Genomic DNA, 16018 nt, shown 5'->3' on the forward strand with positions numbered 1-16018 from the left:
ACTACTCACGTATCGAACAAACCCGAAAAATTAGCACAACCTGATAAAAAGTGATCACCCTTAAACCAGACCGGACGAATGAACCCATGTCACATATGATGCGAAACTATGAGAGAATGTGTGTGTGTGACTGAGGCGTTGACCCAACTGGTCGAAGGACCGAGAATGCGAGAAAGTGCGACAAAATGGTACCTCCTTTCTTCTTTCCTTTTTCTCAAGGCGCGTCCCCTCTACCCTGTCTAATGCTCAAACTGCATGATTACAAGATTCTAACGCAGACCCATGAATGCCCTTTACTGTGTAATGCACTAAATAGCCTTTCTTGAATACACTGCCACCCTCTCTGTTGCACGTGTACTATTTAGCCTGCCGTTGCGCTCTCTCTCTCTCTCACTCTCTCTCTCTCTCTCTCTCTCTCTCTCTCTCTCTCTCTCTCTCTCTCTCTCTCTCTCTCTCTCTCTCTCTCTCTCTCTCCCTCTATTTTTGCACTCCCACTCTTCCGAGTGATTAGCCCCGAAATTGGCAGACTGCCACCCCTAGCACACCACCTAATTGGCTTCAAATACCGTCAGTATTTGCACAAAAAAAAAACTTGTCTTTAATACAATCACCCTGAGACCGCGTCATTACCTCTCCTTTTCCGCTAGAAGTCAATGAACCGAGGTTGGGCCGTAAGGGAAAGGACAGGTAAGACGACAGAGGTTCCCTAATCTGGCCCGTAATAAGGGAACTACATGTCAACGGCTCCTATGGTATAAGAAAGGACCTCAGAATACGCGACCCTCCCCACCCCGACTTGTCGCAATACCCAAACAGGAAAAATGATCACCCCTGTTACATCCCCTGTATCAGCCGCCCTAAAACGGGAGTTATGAAACTACCCCTCATTTCCGGTTGTGAGAGATGGGTCGATTTACGCCCTTACCACAAGTTTCTATGTCCCTAGTCGTCTCCCACAAAACCCCTGTCTTTTCTGATTAAGTACTCAGGCCGTAGGAAGTTACGTAGGATCCAGAATGATGTTCTACAAGGTTAACTGACTAGTCCAAGGTGAATCATCGAAATGAACCCCGTAGTAGTTGAAAAGCAGGATGCATCGATAGAAAAGAAATGTTTAGCCATGTTCGTCTCTCAGCAAAATGCCTGTGTAGTACCATGTTGACAACTCACAGTACCCTTTGTAAATGTAAAACTCTAGAGAACGGCATATCTTTGCCAGGTTCGTCTCACGAAGGTGGGTCACCATCAGATGAACTGTCGTGACTGTAATAAATAATTGTGAAGGAAAGTCATAGTAGATCCAACAGGCCCGTCACCGGTCATTCATATGCCAGTTGTGAACACTAATATAACGGGCATTTTCATTCTTTGCCTGGAGCTGGGAGAGAAATAGACTTTTTGATTATCTTCATCTGCAAATTCTCTAAAGACTGTCTTTTCAAACTTGTTTAAGGGTACTGCTGTTGGAGGAGAGAAGGACCGGATGTGGGAGCACGAGGCCTGACTGCAGACTAAGGAACACCTGCGACATTAGCCAAGGCGAGACCACGACAGAAAAGAGCTGCAGGACGAGGCACTGTTTTCGACAACATGAGAAGAAAGGGCCGACCTGATGCCCCTGCTCGATGTCCAGTGTTTGCCGACAAGTCCCCGCTCTCTGAATTCGGTCACACGCCCGCCTATCTGAAGTCTCTCGTTCCCCTAGTCTGTTCCTAATTTGGCCTTGCTCCATCCCCCTTTTCCTCCGACCTACCCTATGGACTGTTTTGTACGCTCTTCTTCCATCTGAACTTTCTGACAATCACCTCAAAGGACACAGGGCGAAAGGGACCTTTCCGACCAGAAACGTGAGGAAAGGGTCGTGCCCTGCAACGCAGAACTTAGAATAGAGCTGGACCCGTAGCTCCATCGCCGGTGCTCCACAGCGCCAACGGAAGACCACAAAGAATAATGAGAACTCGTTAACTTCGAACATTTGACATCCTCAATCACCGTTTCTGCTATGCCTCATTTCTCTCCCAGCCGCCATTGTATTGATCCTGCTCCAATCCGAATCTGAGATATGTAATAACCTGCCAGTTCACGTTATGAAATGTACTTGCTGCTCTCGCTACAGAACCGTTTTTTGTATTACATTCCTATGACTTTCCTGCTGAACAAGTTTATCAAAGTTTATCCAATAGGTCCACCTCCTAAAAACTAGAAATCTCAAAATGTATTGTTTACAACTCTTTCATCTAGGGTTCCTACCGTTTTCTTTCTCATGCCCACCGCAATAGAACCAAGTAGAAAATGAACCAGCAAGATGTCTTGAATATGTTAAAGGGAGGACTGTTGAAAATTAGTACGTTTTGGTGAACATTATCTGCGCCATCTTGCCTCTTCCCCTGATGCCACACTTTTGTCGTGCGCACCCGCCATTTTAAGACGCCCCGATCAGAACGAACCCTTTTGCATGCCGCTGGCCCCTGACATAGCCCTTCGCCTTCACTAAGCCTGCACGCTGACCACCCCCCCTGCTTGCACCTGCCTTGAATCATAAACCCCTCTTCGGCGCTGCTCTGCCCCAGGCCCTCATCCTGTTCCCAGCGCGACACCTCCCTTCTTCCCTTTCATGATCCCCGGCCCTTAGATGCAAACCCCTTTTTCCCGTGTGCCCGTTTGTCTTCCCCGTTCCCAGGCCGACACCCAGCTCTGCCGATACTATCCCTTGCCCCTCCCCGTACAATAGAAAGCTTCCCTCCTCACAGGACCCCCGAGTTGATCAAAGCCCCCCCACCCCATGAGATCCGATCGAACCCCGCATTCCATGAATTGGCGGAATATCCAGCTGCGCGATAGTCATCACCTGCTGTGACCAGGGTGGGGATTTCTACTGTAGATATGGGATTTCTACTGTAGATATGTGTGGGAACGGGCCCGAAGGGGGATTCCGGGAATGTCTTTTCGTACATCAAAGCTTTATCATATGTATGTAAACTGTAATAAAAACCACAAACACTGTATATAAGGGGCCATGCCCCAAACGTAAGTTAGAGCACCTCAGAACGATACCTTCTGTCCGTTTTGCTGTGTTCTCCTCCGGAGAGAATAAAAACCTTGTTTCCTGCTTTCCAGTCTCCAGCGCCTGCCTCTTCATTGATTAAATAACTAGAGGGTCACAGAGGCAATACCGCCGGGCAAATATCGATTGTCCCCGACCCGACTCAGGTTTCAACAGAATGCTCATTAGCTTTTGATACTGTTAAGTCTCAGATCGCGAAGATGCCAACTTTGGGGCATTTCGATATACGCAGGAAAACAATTCTGTCCACTGACGCGAGTTTACGTGGTTTGGGGGCTGTTCTTTCTCAGTTGGTGGATGGTTCGGAGAAGGTCATTGGTTTCGCCTCACGTTCTCTGAAAGGTGCCGAAGAACGCTATTCAGTTATAGAGCGTGAAGCCCTTGCTTGTTTTTGGGCTATCAGGCATTTCAGGTTCTACTTATGGGGTTTACCTGTTGTTGTCAGGTCTGACCACAAACCTGTTGTGCAGTTATTTTCCTGTAGGAATGTGGAGTGTACCACTCCAAGGATCAGGAGATGGGTCGAAGGACTCATGGAATACAATTTTTGTGTAGAGTATTTACCTGGACTCAAAAACATTCCTGCTGATTTCCTCTCTAGATCGCCTCTTGATAGGTTGGTTTTGTGTGATTCTGAGCCACCTGTTGTTTCATGGGTGAGGGAATCTGCATTGAATGAAGTGGAATGGAAGAATAGTTTTTCGAGTGATCCAGCCAGAGATTTTGTGCTGGAATCCACGGTCAATGGATGGCCTATTCTGAAGGAAGTTCCTGAAACTGCCATGGGGTACTGGAATGTGAGAGATGAATTAAATAGAATTGTTCAGGGGCGACAGATTGATTCCTCCGTTTGGAATGAGGGAGAAGATTATAAATTTGGCACATGAAGGGCATCTTGGTCGTAGTCTCACCAAGGCTAGAGTCAGGGAAACCTATTGGTGGCCTGAGTTAGACCGTGAGGTAGAAACTGTTGTGAAGGACTGTAATATTTGTGCTGGTAATGATAAGTCAAGGAAAGTGAGCGCTGCACCTCTTTCCCCTGTTGCTATACCTGAGCGTCCTTGGTCCAAAGTAGCTGTGGACATCATTGGACCTTTTGAGAACCTGGCTCCTTCAGAAAGGTTTGTGGTTGTTTTGGTTGACTATACTTCGAAATGGTTATCTGCTTTGTGCATGAGTTCTGTTTTGAGCAGAAATGTTATCGAATTTTTAAAGGATTCCTTTACTTGTGAAGGGGTTCCCGACATCTTGGTTTCGGATAACGGTGTTCAGTTCACCTCCCAGGAAATGTCTGATTTTTTGAGAGAATTGTCTATCACCCATCATAAAACTGCTCTATATTCTCCACAGGCAAATGGACTAGTAGAGAGCATGAATAGGTTAATTAGAGCGTGTGCACAGACTGCTTTGGAGAGAAGGCTTCCACTGAAACCTATTCTCAGGGAAAAACTGTGGGCACACAGAAACACTCCTAATAGCGTGACTGGTTTATCACCTTTTAAGAAACTGAAAGGTAGAATTGCTGGTTCTAAACTAAATCCATTGTGGCTTTCGGTCAAGGACAGAGGTTGTGTGGTCAGAGATAAAAGACTGGAGAACTATCAGGAGAAGTACAAACAAAGATTTGATTCTTTAAAAGGTGCAAAGAGTGTTTCTTGGAAAGTGGGTGATTTTGTTTACAATAAAAAAGCAGTTTGGTCACCCAAGGGTGAGTCAAAGTATTTTGGGCCTAGACGCATTATTAAGGTCATGAAAAATGTGGTTATGCTTGCTGGCGGAGATGTTTGGAGTATGTCTTGCTTATCAAGGTGTGCGGAGGGGGGTGGTGTTGTGAAATCTGGTTCTGACGGATTTGAGGTGAAACGTTCCAATCACTTACCTCAGAATGTTTCTTACAATCACTTACCTCAGAATGTTCCTTTTCGCAGCACTAGCACAAGAGTTAAAAGACCTCCTTTATATCTTCAGGATTACTGCTCTAAGTGAATTGTTCTTTTGTTTTGGTTCTTTTTGTTTCTATCCTTTTGCTTTTGTTATTATAATAAGGGAGATGTGTTGTAGTTTCTCCTTTAATTATGTACATTCCTTGCCAAGAATGTATCTATGTCATTGCATTGGAATGTGATGTGGGGAGTTGGGATCAGTTATTACTTGGTCTTGGTTTGAACAACTTGCCTCCCTGTTGGGTGTTAATAAACCTTCATTCACACTATATTGTGTGTATTCATCATTATATTACATTCTCTGAGTCCAATGTCCGTTCAGGTGATCGATGCCATGGGGGTTGTCGTAAACTTGATTCCGTTGATCCTAGTGATCGTACTGACATGCCTTCTGAATCAGGGAAGTCTCTTGCTGATTTCCTTCGGGACCCTTCTTTCAAGTGTGTTTTGACTGATACACTTCTTGAACTGGTAGACTGTGACGAACTGCTTTTAGAGTCAGAACTGTCTTTGGGACATTTCTTGGGGTATGTCTCTCGACATGTCTTCCACGCTGTTTCAGCGGAGAGATTGTCTGACAACCAAGCGTTTATTTCTTTTGTTCGATCCCAAGGCCTTTTGTCGCTGCCCCTCTCGTATGATGTTACTTGTCTCTTCTCAGTTCCCTCATTGTCACTGTTGTCCTGAGTGTGCTGCCTATCATTTTCGGGTGTTTGAGTGAATCACCCAGTCTTATGAGGTTTCTTTCTTTTTCTCGCTTGTTGGGGGCTCTGTTGTCTGTGTCCTGGGAGTGGTGTTTTCCTCGGCTATATGCTTCTTCTGACTCGTCTATAAAAATTGGTGAACCGCAGGTTGCTCGGGTGCGTTTGTGTATCGGCTCCCAGAGTTGACATGACTGGTCTGGTGTTCTGTAGCTTGTCTTTCCTTCATACTTGTTGAGCAGGCTGTCATCGGTTCCATCCGTGTGATCTGTCCCACTTGACTCTTCTTCAGAATAGTTTGTACCATTTGTTGAGTGACTCCTTAAGGTTGAATGACTCCCTGAGGTTATGTCGGTGGGGCTGTCATGATCCTGGATCATCCCAGTCTTTTGTCTTCACGTTGTTGACTCAAAGTATTTCATGTCACTTTGTCGATCCTGGATAATCCCAGTCTTTTGTCTTCGCGTTGTTGACTCAAGGTATTTCATGTCACTTTGTCTCTCCTGCTGTCTTGTCTCTAGTCTGTCTTTGCCCTCCCTCTTTCTGGTTTTGGTTGCCTCTTGGATTTTATGCTCTGCCATGAGGGATGTCTCCTTTCGCTTATCTTCCTCTCTTGCATTGACATGCAATTCTCTTGACAATTCTCTCGCTTTGGTTCGCTCTCCAGCTTCAGCCCTCCTGATGATTTCCTTTAGCGAGAATTGCCTTTGAAGTATCTTGCTCTGTGCGTCTGTTTTTGAACAGCTCTCAATTGCCCGGAGACGAATCGCTTCCTCATTTGTGAGTGTATTGAATTGACAGTATCGTACCAACTTTTGTAACCTCGTTATGAAGTTTGGTAATGATTCCCCTGGTTCCCGCCGTGCTGCATTGAAGACAATGCGTTCATGATCTACATCTTCCTTTGTGGTGAAATGAGCACGTATCGTCTTTTTGAGTTTTCTATATGTCCCTGTATCCTTTGCTGAAAAGGTTCTGATTAGGCGTCGGCCTTCGTGACCCACCAGTTGAAGTAGTAGTAGTAGACGTTTGCCATCTCTTCGCTCTCCAGTTATCTCAAGAAATGCATCCAGTGATTCTAACCACCGGTTCCATTTGGGACCCAAACTCTGGTTGCCGGTCCGTGTCACTGGGGGTGGCACTCCAATGCAGGGGTTATATGTATGTGTTTCTTCTCTCAACAACATGATGGGGAATGTGGTGGCATGACAATGTCACAGGACTGTTCGCTTTGCTTCCTGTCTTTTTCTGCCGACCCTCCTCGGCCGATAGTCTTTGTTTGGTCGTTTCCTTTGATTTTGGTAAGATTCACCGCTCCCGGGTGACTATTGTATGTTGTCCTTCCCTGGCACGACTGTCTCGGTATGCTTCAGTGAGTTAAGCTTGGATCTCCTGAGGTCAACTGGCCACCATTCAGCTGCACCATGCGTGACTCGTGTCTCTGCAAATTCCCGCTTTCTTTGGTGTTGCGTGCTAACTGCAGGTAGTTGATGGCTCTTCCGCGATGATGCCTGACACATTTGACATCTTGTTCGATCATGCGTCTCCTCTGGACTAGTACGGGTCCTCCAATCACTTCATTGATGAGAGAAGGCTTCCTCGACATTCATCTCCTCATGCTTCTGGATCATTTATTTTCTTGGCTTCCGGTACTCTCTTCTGCAGTTCTGCACTTCTGCGCTTCTGCCCTCTTCGGGGTCTTCAGCAATTCTGCCCGCTTCGGGGTCTTCTGCAGGACTGCCCTCTTCTGGTCTTCTGCACTTCTGCCCTTCTCAGGGTCTTCAGCAATTCTGCCCTCTTCGGGGTCTTCTGCAGGACTGCCCTCTTCTGGTTCTTCTGCACTTCTGCCCTCTTTGGGGTCTTCAGCGATTCTGCCCTCTTCGGGGTCTTCTGCAGGACTGCACTCTTCTGTTTGTGCTCTTTTCATCACACTTCTTACATCAGCCAGTCCTTGTTTTCTTGCATCACTTGCATTTGCATGTGCTTGTCTGTGTTGACTCTTGTGTTCGCTTGTGCTTGTTTGATTTATTTCTTGCATTTGTCAAGGCTTGTTTCCTTCATGTTTGTCAATGTTCGCTCATTTGCCTTTGCTAGTGCTTGGTTCCGTGCACTTGCCAATGATTGTCCTTGCTGTTCACTTACATTTATCACTGCTTGTTTTCTTGTTCACCCTCTGCATTCACTCGTGCTTGTTTATTATTTCACTCTTGAGTTTGCTTGTGCTTGTTTGTTAATTCACTCTTGTGTTTGCTTGTGCTTGATTACTGATTCACCGTTGTATTTACTTGTGCTTGTTTGTGACTCCACTTGTATTAGCCAGTGCTTGTTGCATTAACCCTCTTGGCTCAATCAATGCTTGTTGAATTTAACTCTGCCTGACTCCAAGATGGCCGCTCATGGGTCACACAGGGGATGTCTCTCAAGGCTGCCTGACTCAAAGATGGCCGCTCGCCTGGAAATCTGATTCCTCTCGAGATTTCAGCCTCATTCAAACTGCAGGCTCACAGGGATTCACTCGGCACTCACCAGAAGCCGGTCGTTTGCAGGCAGCAGTGTTTCATCAACAACTCACACGCTCTTTGGTCCCAGGAGCGTCCAGGTAAGATCGGGGTAGGCTCCCGATTTCGTTACTTTGTTTGCGTGCTATTCCTCACGCATCGGGGGTGAGCTTTTGTTCGCGTGCCATTCCTCACGCATCGGGGTGAGCTTTCACTTTTGGCGCGTACCGGCGCTCTTCTTCGGGGCACTTCCACGAGGCTTTAGCCGTGCCTCATACGCTCCTCGGTCTCCGGAGCAGCAGGCAGGATCGGGGTAGGCTCCCGATTTCTTCTCACTGAGCGCGTGCCATTTTACACGCATCGGGGGTGAGCAATTTTGGCACACACCGGCGTTTCACTTCAAAAGCTTTCAGCGCTCGATGACTCTTCTCCCTTGAGACTCTACGCGACCAGCCGATCACGGAGCAGGGGCAAATACCGCTGGCCTCTTGTTCTGGGCGGCGGACCTACTTCAGCCACACGTGGCTCAACAGCGTTCCTTTTCTTTCATGCTGCTAGGACAGGGACGCTTCTCCTTGGGGTTCTGTGGGTGGCTGACTGCACCATCCCATCCTCATCGCCAGCTGTAGTGTCTTGATAGGAATGATGACAGACACTATATATCTTTATCAAGGAGCTTTATTCTCTGCTTGTTGCTTCATCCCAGTCCCTACTCTAACTGCCCACTAGCCGGTCCCGGCTCCTCCTGTTCCTGTTTCTAGCTCCGCCCCCCCAAGCACTAGACTGCATTGAACAATGTTACAGTGATCAAAGTCTACAGTGTTTGCCAGGCCGACGATCTCACAGCCCTGAGGTCATCAGCTCGGTGAAGACATAGACTTGCATACCAGTCTCCACCCCCTGATGCAGTGGGGGAAAAAATTAGCCCCGGGCATCTTACAGTGAAGCCCTGTAGTGCCGGGGCATCACATCAATCAGGGAGTGGCGAATATGGTTACTCCGCACTTTCCAAACTCGTCATGGGAAAGGGCGGGGTAGAGGCTGCAAACAGAGGGGGAGCAAAGAAATTGAGTCTGCGCAGACTCGAGGTGGCTGCTTCCCGCACTACACTTTGAATGGCGCTTATGAGCTCTAGTGCGTCACCCATAAGTGTTCCATAGCAGCGAGAAACTGACTTGTGGACCTAGCCTCATCTTATGGGCTGTCACAAGCAGAAGAGTTTTTGCATGTTTCAGTTTGCCATAGATTAGTGTTATTTATTTTGTTTAAAAAATGCTGTCATGATTGGGCCGGCTTTAAACAAAATATATTGTGGCCTCACATCTCTCCATACTCTCCTCCTACAGCAGACTTCAGATTCTGACTCCCCTCCCTCCCCTCGTTGTTCACTCTCTCTGTTCCCCTCACACTTGCCCTGCTACATAAGCTGCCAGCCAGCTCTGTGATTACCCAGTAAAGAGAGAGGCTGTGTGGAAGCAAGGCAGTGCGGCCCAGCCAGACAGCAGGTGTGAGCTCAGGCGATGTGTGGGAGAGAACAGCGGGCACTTCAAATGGGAGCTACCTCTGTGAAAGCGCCCCCAAAAGCAGAGCCCCCTCAGCTGGCTTTACTCCTCAGAACTATCGAGCTAACTTAATCGATAGCATGAAGTTAACACTTGTAGAAGGGTGGACAGCCCATGGCATTGCAAGAGGAGTGTCCCTGGGCTCAAAAAAGGCTAAAAAAAAAAGAATCAGATGATAGACTAAATAGCGGATTGCCATTAAATATTATTTCCTGTTTGAGTCTCTTACAAAGACAAAAAATCCCATCCGTGGTGTACTTGGGGTCGAGCCCAGACCGGGTGACTCACCTCTCTAAAACGGGCCTTCTCTGCCATGTTTGTTTAACCCTTCACATAGTAAAGTATTAACATTACACTGAGAGCAGCCCGCACGCTGTAAAACGTCTTCCAATTTAAATCAAAAACGTGTGAATGTGACAGCTGATCCCTGTGCGATCACTGGTCTGGGCTGCATTTTCTTTGACACAGAACAAATTGATGTCAAGTAGGCATGGTGTTGGTTGTGAGAAAGATGTGGACTCGTCTTTCTGTTCGAATTATTATTAACAGTGGACTTGACGGACGGTGCCAGAAGAATTTTAACTAATGCGTCTGACATTTAAGCACTCAACCTCAAGTGGGCTTCTAGATGCTACGACTTGGTTTGAGGTCCGCTGCGGGGAGCAGATGATGGGCACAGGTGGATTTTAGGGGTGCTCCTGATCGAGGCTTACCCCACAGATGGCGTTAGGCCGGTAGCGGCCCCCGGCGCACCGGGATAGGGTCTTCTCAGAGTCAGGTTGCTTCGGAATGCAGCCCAAAGAGGGTGGTAAACTCCATCCAAGGCTAAATACGGGTGCAAGCCGATAGCCAACAAGTACCGTAAGGAAAAGTTGAAAAGAACTTTGAATAGAGAGTTCAAGAGGGCGTGAAACTGCTGAGAGGTAAATGGGTGGGGTCAGTGCAGTCCGCCCGGAGGATTCAACACAGCGGGAAGGTCTGTGGCCCGGGAGTTCCAGATCCCCTCCGCAGGACTGTAGCCCGGGCCCTACCTGGCCCCCAAGGGGCGCATTTCCTCCGTGGCGGTGCCCAACGACCGGCTCCGGGTCGGCTGGGAAGGTTTCGGGGTGAGGGTCTTACAGGCCCCTGGCAGCAGCTTCACCGTATCCATGGGTCCAAGGTAGATTTGACTGCCTCTGCGCCCTCCCCAGGGCAACAGTTCTCGGCCGCCCCTCGGGGCGCACTGGGCGATTGAAGGGGGACGGGGCCCCCTGCTCCCAGCGCAAATGTTAACGGGGTGGACTGTTCTCAGTGTGCCCGACTGCGTCACACCACCGGGTGGGGAGGCCCACGCCAGGCACCAGGGGTCTGCGGCGATGTCGGTTACCCACCCGACCCGTCTTGAAACACGGACCAAGGAGTCTAAAACGTGCGTGAGTCGGAGGGCTGAGCGAAACCCTGTGGCGCAATAAAGGTGAGGGCTAATTGCAAACACAACAGTGATGGACAGAATGTGGATCAATGTCACACATTCACCCCAGTCCAAAGATCTGGGCCCAAATCCATCGTTTTTCCACTCCACACCACCCTGGGTTAGACAATGGCGATATGCAAATCAGCGCTGACCCTGTGCCCCATGGGAACAGTCCAGTCCGAACTACAAAAGCCATGTCCTTCCCAGAACGGAATCAAGCATCCGAGGACCGGCCCGGTTTCGAGGTAACACCTCTCATCAGCCCGGCTAGCTTGACTCCAGTGGTGTGGAGTGCCTGGGACTCACGTCTGAGCATCCCCAGTACACTTAGAGCGGTAATTGCAAACACAACAGTGATGGACAGAATGTGGATCAATGTCACACATTCACCCCAGTCCAAAGATCTGGGCCCAAATCCATCGTTTTTCCACTCCACACCACCCTGGGTTAGACAATGGCGATATGCAAATCAGCGCTGACGCTGTGCCCCATGGGAACAGTCCAGTCCGAACTACAAAAGCCATGTCCTTCCCAGAACAGAATCAAGCATCCGAGGACCGGCCCGGTTTCGAGGTAACACCTCTCATCAGCCCGGCTAGCTTGACTCCAGTGGTGTGGAGTGCCTGGGACTCACGTCTGAGCATCCCCAGTACACTTAGAGCGGTAATTGCAAACACAACAGTGATGGACAGAATGTGGATCAATGTCACACATTCACCCCAGTCCAAAGATCTGGGCCCAAATCCATCGTTTTTCCACTCCACACCACCCTGGGTTAGACAATGGCGATATGCAAATCAGCGCTGACCCTGTGCCCCATGGGAACAGTCCAGTCCGAACTACAAAAGCCATGTCCTTCCCAGAACGGAATCAAGCATCCGAGGACCGGCCCGGTTTCGAGGTAACACCTCTCATCAACCCAGCTAGCTTGACTCCAGTGGTGTGGAGTGCCTGGGACTCACGTCCGAGCATCCCCAGTACACTTAGAGCGGTAATTGCAAACACAACAGTGATGGACAGAATGTGGATCAATGTCACACATTCACCCCAGTCCAAAGATCTGGGCCCAAATCCATCGTTTTTCCACTCCACACCACCCTGGGTTAGACAATGGCGATATGCAAATCAGCGCTGACCCTGTGCCCCATGGGAACAGTCCAGTCCGAACTACAAAAGCCATGTCCTTCCCAGAACGGAATCAAGCATCCGAGGACCGGCCCGGTTTCGAGGTAACACCTCTCATCAGCCCGGCTAGCTTGACTCCAGTGGTGTGGAGTGCCTGGGACTCACGTCTGAGCATCCCCAGTACACTTAGAGCGGTAATTGCAAACACAACAGTGATGGACACAACAGTGATGGACAGATGGACTGGGGTGAATGTGTGACATTGATCCACATTCTGTCCATCATTGTTGTGTTTGCAATTACCGCTCTAAGTGTACTGGGGATGCTCAGACGTGAGTCCCAGGCACTCCACACCACTGGAGTCAAGCTAGCCGGGCTGATGAGAGGTGTTACCTCGAAACCGGGCCGGTCCTCGGATGCTTGATTCCGTTCTGGGAAGGACATGGCTTTTGTAGTTCGGACTGGACTGTTCCCATGGGGCACAGGGTCAGCGCTGATTTGCATATTGCCATTGTCTAACCCAGGGTGGTGTGGAGTGGAAAAACGATGGATTTGGGCCCAGATCCTTGGACTGGGGTGAATGTGTGACATTGATCCACATTCTGTCCATCATTGTTGTGTTTGCAATTACCGCTCTAAGTGTACTGGGGATGCTCAGATGTGAGTCCCAGGCACTCCACACCACTGGAGTCAAGCTAGCCGGGCTGATGAGAGGTGTTACCTCGAAACCGGGCCGGTCCTCGGATGCTTGATTCCGTTCTGGGAAGGACATGGTTTTTGTAGTTCGGACTGGACTGTTCCCATGGGGCACAGGGTCAGCGCTGATTTGCATATCGCCATTGTCTAACCCAGGGTGGTGTGGAGTGGAAAAACGATGGATTTGGGCCCAGATCCTTGGACTGGGTTGAATGTGTGACATTGATCCACATTCTGTCCATCATTGTTGTGTTTGCAATTACCGCTCTAAGTGTACTGGGGATGCTCAGACGTGAGTCCCAGGCACTCCACACCACTGGAGTCAAGCTAGCCGGGCTGATGAGAGGTGTTACCTCGAAACCGGGCCGGTCCTCGGAGGCTTGATTCCGTTCTGGGAAGGACATGGCTTTTGTAGTTCGGACTGGACTGTTCCCATGGGGCACAGGGTCAGCGCTGATTTGCATATCGCCATTGTCTAACCCAGGGTGGTGTGGAGTGGAAAAACGATGGATTTGGGCCCAGATCTTTGGACTGGGGTGAATGTGTGACATTGATCCATATTCTGTCCATCATTGTTGTGTTTGCAATTACCGCTCTAAGTGTACTGGGGATGCTCAGACGTGAGTCCCAGGCACTCCACACCACTGGAGTCAAGCTAGCCGGGCTGATGAGAGGTGTTACCTCGAAACCGGGCAGGTCCTCGGATGCTTTATTCCGTTCTGGGAAGGACATGGCTTTTGTAGTTCGGACTGGACTGTTCCCATGGGGCACAGGGTCAGCGCTGATTTGCATATCGCCATTGTCTAACCCAGGGTGGTGTGGAGTGGAAAAACGATGGATTTGGGCCCAGATCTTTGGACTGGGGTGAATGTGTGACATTGATCCACATTCTGTCCATCATTGTTGTGTTTGCAATTACCGCTCTAAGTGTACTGGGGATGCTCAGACGTGAGTTCCAGGCACTCCACACCACTGGAGTCAAGCTAGCCGGGCTGATGAGAGGTGTTACCTCGAAACCGGGCCGGTCCTCGGATGCTTGATTCCGTTCTGGGAAGGACATGGCTTTTGTAGTTCGGACTGGACTGTTCCCATGGGGCACAGGGTCAGCGCTGATTTGCATATCGCCATTGTCTAACCCAGGGTGGTGTGGAGTGGAAAAACGATGGATTTGGGCCCAGATCTTTGGACTGGGGTGAATGTGTGACATTGATCCACATTCTGTCCATCATTGTTGTGTTTGCAATAAAGGTGAGGGCTGGCACGAACTGGCTGAGATGAGATCCCGCTGCGCTTTCAGCGGTGGGCGCACCACCGGCCCATCTCGCCAGCTCAGTTAGGAATGTGGAACATGAGCGTGCGTAATAGGACCCGAAAGATGGTGAACTATGCCTGGCAGGGCGAAGCCAGAGGACCGTAGCTGTTCTGACGTGCAAATCGGTCATCCGACCTGGGTATAGGGGAGAAAGACTAATCGAACCATCTAGAAGCTGGTTCCCTCCAAAGTTTTCCTCAGGATAACTGGTGCTCGGAGCCGCTGGTTTCATCTGGTAAAGCGAATGATTTGAGGTCTTGAGGCTGAAACCTTCTAACCTATTCTCAAACTTTAAATGGGTAAAAAGCCCGGCTCGCTGGCGTGGAGCCGGGCATGGAATGCGAGTGCCTAGTGGGCTACTTTTGGTAAGCAGAACTGGTGCTGCGGGATGAACCAAACGCCGGGTTAAGGCGCCTAACGCTCATCAGACCCCAGAAAAGGTGTTGGTTGATATAGACAGCAGGACGGTGGCCATGGAAGTTGGAATCCGCTAAGTAGTGTGTAACAACTCACCTGCTGAATCAACTAGCCCTAAAAATGGACGGCGCTGGAGCGTCGGGGTCATACCCGGCCTTCGCTGGCGCTGAGAGCCACGGGAGCTAAGCCGCGACAAGTAGGAGGGCCGCTGCGGTGCACACGGAGATCTGGGGCAAGGGCACGGGTGGAGCCACGGCAGGTGCAGATCTTGGTGGTAGTAGCAAATATTCAAACGAGAACTTTGAAGGCCGCAGTGGAGAAGGGTTCCATTTGAACAGCAGTTGAACATGGGTCGGTCGGTCCTAAGAGATGGGCGAGCGCCGTTCTGAAGGGACGGAGGCGATGGCCTCCGTTGACCTCGAAGCCCTCAGCTGATCAAAAGGAAGTCAGGTTCAGATCACCGGAGTGGCGGAGACGGGTGCCCTCGCGGCTTCCAGTGCGGTAACACAAACGATCCCAGAGAAGCCGGTGGGAGCCCCGGGGAGAGTTCTCTTTTCTTTGTAAAGGGCAGAGCACCCTGGAATGGGTTTGCCCCGAGAGAGGGGCCCGAGCCTTGGAAAGCGTTGCGGTACCAACTGCTTCTGGTGAGCTCTCGCTAGTCCTTGAAAATCCGGGGGAGATGGTGTAAATCTTACTCCGGGCCATACCCATATAGCCAGCAGGTCTCCAAGGTGATCAGCCTCTGGCATGTTGGAACAATGTAGGTAAGGGAAGTCGGCAAGTCAGATCCGTAACTTTGGGATAAGGATTGGCTCTAAGGGCTAGGTTGGTCGGGCAGGGGCACGAAGCGGGGTTGGGCGTGTGCCGCGGCTGGATGAGACGCCTCCCTCCGGGGCGGTGACTATTCTGGACGTGAGCCGGGCCCTTCCTGTGGATCACCCCAGCTGTGGTGGTCGCCTCTCACCGTGTCCACTCCCTGGGAGCGCGGGGTCAGCATTCTGCCTAGGCCGGCACCTAGCAGCTGACTTAGAACTATTGCGGACCAAGAAATCCAACTGTTTAATTAAAACAAAGCCTTGCGAAGGCCCAAGGCTGGTGTTGATGCAATGTGATTTCTGCCCAGTGCTCTGAATGTCAAAGTGAAGAAATTCAATGAAGTGCGGGTAAATGGTGGGAGTAACAATGACTCTCTGATGTTAAGATAGCGTAAGGAGGTGCTGTCTTTTCCAGAAATCGTTAACCTCCTC

General features: G+C 49.8%; 1 pseudogene; it reads left to right on the forward strand.

Moving 5' to 3' along the window:
- The first annotated feature begins 10335 nt into the window (after positions 1–10335).
- On the forward strand, positions 10336–15519 carry LOC144786486 (28S ribosomal RNA; annotated as a pseudogene).
- Positions 15520–16018: the final 499 nt, after the last annotated feature.

Source organism: Lissotriton helveticus, chromosome 10, assembly GCF_964261635.1.
Source record: "Lissotriton helveticus chromosome 10, aLisHel1.1, whole genome shotgun sequence".
In the NCBI taxonomy this organism is placed as follows: Eukaryota; Metazoa; Chordata; class Amphibia; order Caudata; family Salamandridae; genus Lissotriton; species Lissotriton helveticus.